The following is a 5,000-nucleotide window of genomic DNA, read 5'->3' as shown; positions in this document are numbered from 1 at the left end:
AAGGCAGGTGTATTTCCGAGGTGGTTGTGTTTGGAAGAACCGATGGACCCTCCCTCTCGCCCCCTGCTCTGGCAAATACTCATGTGGACATCGTAACTCCCAATGACACTCTTCTCCAAAATTAACATTGTAGTCCTTGATGACATTGCAATTTTCAAGTTTACTGAGTCACATCGCAGTTGATATGTCTTTGAGGAATCCTAATCCATGTGCAACTATTTCGTTTTCTGTGCAACCAAAAGTGGTGATGTTTCCGGCCAGGCTTGAACTGGCGACCTTCCGCGTGTTAGGCGGATGTGATAACCACTACACCACAGAAACCACACTTTTCGTTATAGAATAAAATACGCATGACTTACCCTTTACACCGGACAAGCCAAGAGGAAAATGTTGGCGTCGTTCCCACACCGGGAATCGAACCCGGGCCACGGCGGTGAAAGCGCCGGATCCTAACCACTAGACCATGTGGGATTGCGCGCTTGGTTTTTGCGAGGTTGCTTGTCGTTTGATGTCGCAAGTAATTTATTGCCGCAGAGAAACCATCGAGTAACCGATCTGGAGCATCTAAAGAATTGTCCAAATGAGGCTCCAAACCCCTTAGAAATGCAGCCTTAGACCTAATTAGACCTAAAACAATATTTAGGCTTAACTGTTAGCATTCCGATTCCAGTGATTTAATTTCATTCCCAGGCACGTCACGTCCAAGGGCACTCTGAGATATGGAAACAAGTCTTTAGCCACTTCTGCTAGAGGGATGAGGACAGCTACAACACCGGGCACTTCACCCCCTACTCTTCTCCAATGTAGTGTGTGGGTTCTTTAACGTCCCACACGGAACTTATGAACATAGAAGATATGGGTGAGATGGAATCTACAGTTTATAGTCCTTATCCAAGAAGACTTGAACGGACAAGATGTTGTGATTGCACTTGGCTGATCAACAGGGAACCCATACTCACCTACCCTTTTGAACGCTCTGCAAAGCACAGTATCATTTTCTGGAATATGGATATTTCATTACCCTTGTTTGGCCTTTGGTAACTGGCCATCAAAACAGATGTATTTCCAGTCAGGTTTGAACTGACGACCTTCTGGGTGTAACCACTACACTATGGAAACCACCTGATTGGCTTTTAAACAGCACTGCTTGGTTTTTTAGCCGGACTCAAAATAAAGCTTGGTTTGACTTTGTCTGGTGACTTCTTCTTTTCAGTTTGGCTCAAAAGTCAAGAGTTCATAAACACGCAGAAACCAAAGATTTCTGCTGAGATCAAAGATGCACACTTTAAGACACAGTCGAGTATTTGCGTCTTCGATCTCTATCATTTTTTCTTCCCATTGGTAACAAATGTTTCAGCATTCCTGATAGGGTAATCTTTAAGTACATTGTCTTCTTCATTATCGCAACACTTTCGTTTTTAATCAGTGAACCAAGAATAAGTTACTAAATATTGAAAATGCGTGGGCACAAGGAGTTATCTCTAAAAATTTGAACGTCATATAGCAGTCGATCTCTGAGTAACCATGATTTAAAAATGCGACATTTTACCAAGAACAGTCATTTGGGCCTTTGCCAAGCAAAGAATTTATCACTTTTTGATGCCTAACAATGAGCTCAGCTTTCTTGCTAAGAGGCTTAGAATTAAAGATTTATGTAAGTTTAACAAGTTCTTTCGCCTTTTGAAGTCAATTTGTCACTACCATGATACCTGCTGTCAGCGAACTCGTATCTTATCGAAACTTCCCTTCTAGGTTGGTCTTACCTCATGATATGTTTTATTTTCAAGGCAGGTGTATTTCCGAGGTGGTTGTGTTTGGAAGAACCGATGGACCCTCCCTCTCGCCCCCTGCTCTGGCAAATACTCATGTGGACATCGTAACTCCCAATGACACTCTTCTCCAAAATTAACATTGTAGTCCTTGATGACATTGCAATTTTCAAGTTTACTGAGTCACATCGCAGTTGATATGTCTTTGAGGAATCCTAATCCATCTGCAACTATTTCGTGTTCTGTGCAACCAAAAGGGATGATGTTTCCGGCCAGGCTTGAACTGGCGACCTTCCGCGTGTTAGGCGGATGTGATAACCACTACACCACAGAAACCACACTTTTCGTTATAGAATAAAATACGCATGACTTACCCTTTACACCGGACAAGCCAAGAGGAAAATGTTGGCGTCGTTCCCACACCGGGAATCGAACCCGGGCCACGGCGGTGAAAGCGCCGAATCCTAACCACTAGACCATGTGGGATTGCGCGCTTGGTTTTTGCGAGGTTGCTTGTGGTTTCATGTCGCAAGTAATTTATTGTTGCAGAGAAACCATCGAGTAACCGATCTGGAGAATCTAAAGAATTGTCCAAATGAGGCTCCAAACCCCTTAGAAATGCAGCCTTAGGCCTAATTAGACCTAAAACAATATTTAGGCTTAACTGTTAGCATTCCGATTCCAGTGATTTAATTTCATTCCCAGGCACGTCACGTCCAAGGGCACTCTGAGATATGGAAACAAGTCTTTAGCCACTTCTGCTGGAGGGATGAGGACAGCTACAACACCGGGCACTTCACCCCCTACTCTTCTCCAATGTAGTGTGTGGGTTCTTTAACGTCCCACACGGAACTTATGAACATAGAAGATATGGGTGAGATGAAATCTACGGTTTATAGTCCTTATCCAAGAAGACTTGAACGGACAAGATGTTGTGATTGCACTTGGCTGATCAACAGGGCACCCATACTCACCTACCCTTTTGAACGCTCTGCAAAGCACAGTATCATTTTCTGGAATATGGATATTTCATTACCCTTTTTTGGCCTTTGGTAACTGGCCATCAAAACAGATGTATTTCCAGTCAGGTTTGAACTGACCACCTTCTGGGTGTAACCACTACACTATGGAAACCACCTGATTGGCTTTTAAACAGCACTGCTTGGTTTTCTAGCCGGACTCAAAATAAAGCTTTGTTTGACTTTGTCTGGTGACTTCTTCGTTTCAGTTTGGCTCAAAGGTCAAGAGTTCATAAACACGCAGAAACCAAAGATTTCTGCTGAGATCAAAGATGCACACTTTAAGACACAGTCGAGTATTTGCGTCTTCGATCTCTATCATTTTTTCTTCCCATTGGTAACAAATGTTTCAGCATTCCTGATAGGGTAATCTTTAAGTACATTGTCTTCTTCATTATCGCAACACTTTCGTTTTTAATCAGTGAACCAAGAATAAGTTACTAAATATTGAAAATGCGTGGGCACAAGGAGTTATCTCTAAAAATTTGAACGTCATATAGCAGTCGATCTCTGAGTAACCATGATTTAAAAATGCGACATTTTACCAAGAACAGTCATTTGGGCCTTTGCCAAGCAAAGAATTTATCACTTTTTGATGCCTAACAATGAGCTCAGCTTTCTTGCTAAGAGGCTTAGAATTAAAGATTTATGTAAGTTTAACAAGTTCTTTCGCCTTTTGAAGTCAATTTGTCACTACCATGATACCTGCTGTCAGCGAACTCGTATCTTATCGAACCTTCCCTTCTAGGTTGGCTTTACCTCATGATATGTTTTATTTTCAAGGCAGGTGTATTTCCGAGGTGGTTGTGTTTGGAAGAACCGATGGACCCTCCCTCTCGCCCCCTGCTCTGGCAAATACTCATGTGGACATCGTAACTCCCAATGACACTCTTCTCCAAAATTAACATTGTAGTCCTTGATGACATTGCAATTTTCAAGTTTACTGAGTCACATCGCAGTTGATATGTCTTTGAGGAATCCTAATCCATGTGCAACTATTTCGTTTTCTGTGCAACCAAAAGTGGTGATGTTTCCGGCCAGGCTTGAACTGGCGACCTTCCGCGTGTTAGGCGGATGTGATAACCACTACACCACAGAAACCACACTTTTCGTTATAGAATAAAATACGCATGACTTACCCTTTACACCGGACAAGCCAAGAGGAAAATGTTGGCGTCGTTCCCACACCGGGAATCGAACCCGGGCCACGGCGGTGAAAGCGCCGGATCCTAACCACTAGACCATGTGGGATTGCGCGCTTGGTTTTTGCGAGGTTGCTTGTGGTTTGATGTCGCAAGTAATTTATTGCCGCAGAGAAACCATCGAGTAACCGATCTGGAGCATCTAAAGAATTGTCCAAATGAGGCTCCAAACCCCTTAGAAATGCAGCCTTAAGCCTAATTAGAACTAAAACAATATTTAGGCTTAACTGTTAGCATTCCGATTCCAGTGATTTAATTTCATTCCCAGGCACGTCACGTCCAAGGGCACTCTGAGATATGGAAACAAGTCTTTAGCCACTTCTGCTGGAGGGATGAGGACAGCTACAACACCGGGCACTTCACCCCCTACTCTTCTCCAATGTAGTGTGTGGGTTCTTTAACGTCCCACACGGAACTTATGAACATAGAAGATATGGGTGAGATGGAATCTACGGTTTATAGTCCTTATCCAAGAAGACTTGAACGGACAAGATGTTGTGATTGCACTTGGCTGATCAACAGGGCACCCATACTCACCTACCCTTTTGAACGCTCTGCAAAGCACAGTATCATTTTCTGGAATATGGATATTTCATTACCCTTGTTTGGCCTGTGGTAACTGGCCATCAAAACAGATGTTTTTCCAGTCAGGTTTGAACTGACCACCTTCTGGGTGTAACCACTACACTATGGAAACCACCTGATTGGCTTTTAAACAGCACTGCTTGGTTTTCTAGCCGGACTCAAAATAAAGCTTTGTTTGACTTTGTCTGGTGACTTCTTCGTTTCAGTTTGGCTCAAAGGTCAAGAGTTCATAAACACGCAGAAACCAAAGATTTCTGCTGAGATCAAAGATGCACACTTTAAGACACAGTCGAGTATTTGCGTCTTCGATCTCTATCATTTTTTCTTCCATTGGTAACAAATGTTTCAGCATTCCTGATAGGGTAATCTTTAAGTACATTGTCTTCTTCATTATCGCAACACTTTCGTTTTTAATCAGTGAACCA

At 42.9% G+C, this 5,000-nt stretch overlaps 6 non-coding genes across 6 annotated transcripts; all 6 read right to left on the bottom strand.

Annotated features, from left to right (window-relative positions):
* Window positions 1-248: 248 nt before the first annotated feature.
* Window positions 249-321, bottom strand: Trnav-aac (transfer RNA valine (anticodon AAC)). Its single transcript has one exon. It is a non-coding gene; the product is annotated as a tRNA-Val (tRNA).
* A 78-nt stretch (window positions 322-399) lies between these two features.
* Window positions 400-471, bottom strand: Trnae-uuc (transfer RNA glutamic acid (anticodon UUC)). The gene has a single exon. It is a non-coding gene; the product is annotated as a tRNA-Glu (tRNA).
* A 1,561-nt stretch (window positions 472-2,032) lies between these two features.
* Trnav-aac (transfer RNA valine (anticodon AAC)) lies at window positions 2,033-2,105 on the bottom strand. Its single transcript has one exon. It is a non-coding gene; the product is annotated as a tRNA-Val (tRNA).
* A 78-nt stretch (window positions 2,106-2,183) lies between these two features.
* On the bottom strand, window positions 2,184-2,255 carry Trnae-uuc (transfer RNA glutamic acid (anticodon UUC)). The gene has a single exon. It is a non-coding gene; the product is annotated as a tRNA-Glu (tRNA).
* Window positions 2,256-3,816: 1,561 nt separating this feature from the next.
* Trnav-aac (transfer RNA valine (anticodon AAC)) lies at window positions 3,817-3,889 on the bottom strand. Its single transcript has one exon. It is a non-coding gene; the product is annotated as a tRNA-Val (tRNA).
* A 78-nt stretch (window positions 3,890-3,967) lies between these two features.
* On the bottom strand, window positions 3,968-4,039 carry Trnae-uuc (transfer RNA glutamic acid (anticodon UUC)). The gene has a single exon. It is a non-coding gene; the product is annotated as a tRNA-Glu (tRNA).
* Window positions 4,040-5,000: the final 961 nt, after the last annotated feature.

This window comes from Montipora capricornis, chromosome 7, assembly GCF_036669925.1.
Source record: "Montipora capricornis isolate CH-2021 chromosome 7, ASM3666992v2, whole genome shotgun sequence".
NCBI lineage: Eukaryota > Metazoa > Cnidaria > Anthozoa > Scleractinia > Acroporidae > Montipora > Montipora capricornis.
Note: the sequence above shows the minus strand (reverse complement) of the source record. Positions and strands in the feature narration are given on the sequence as shown.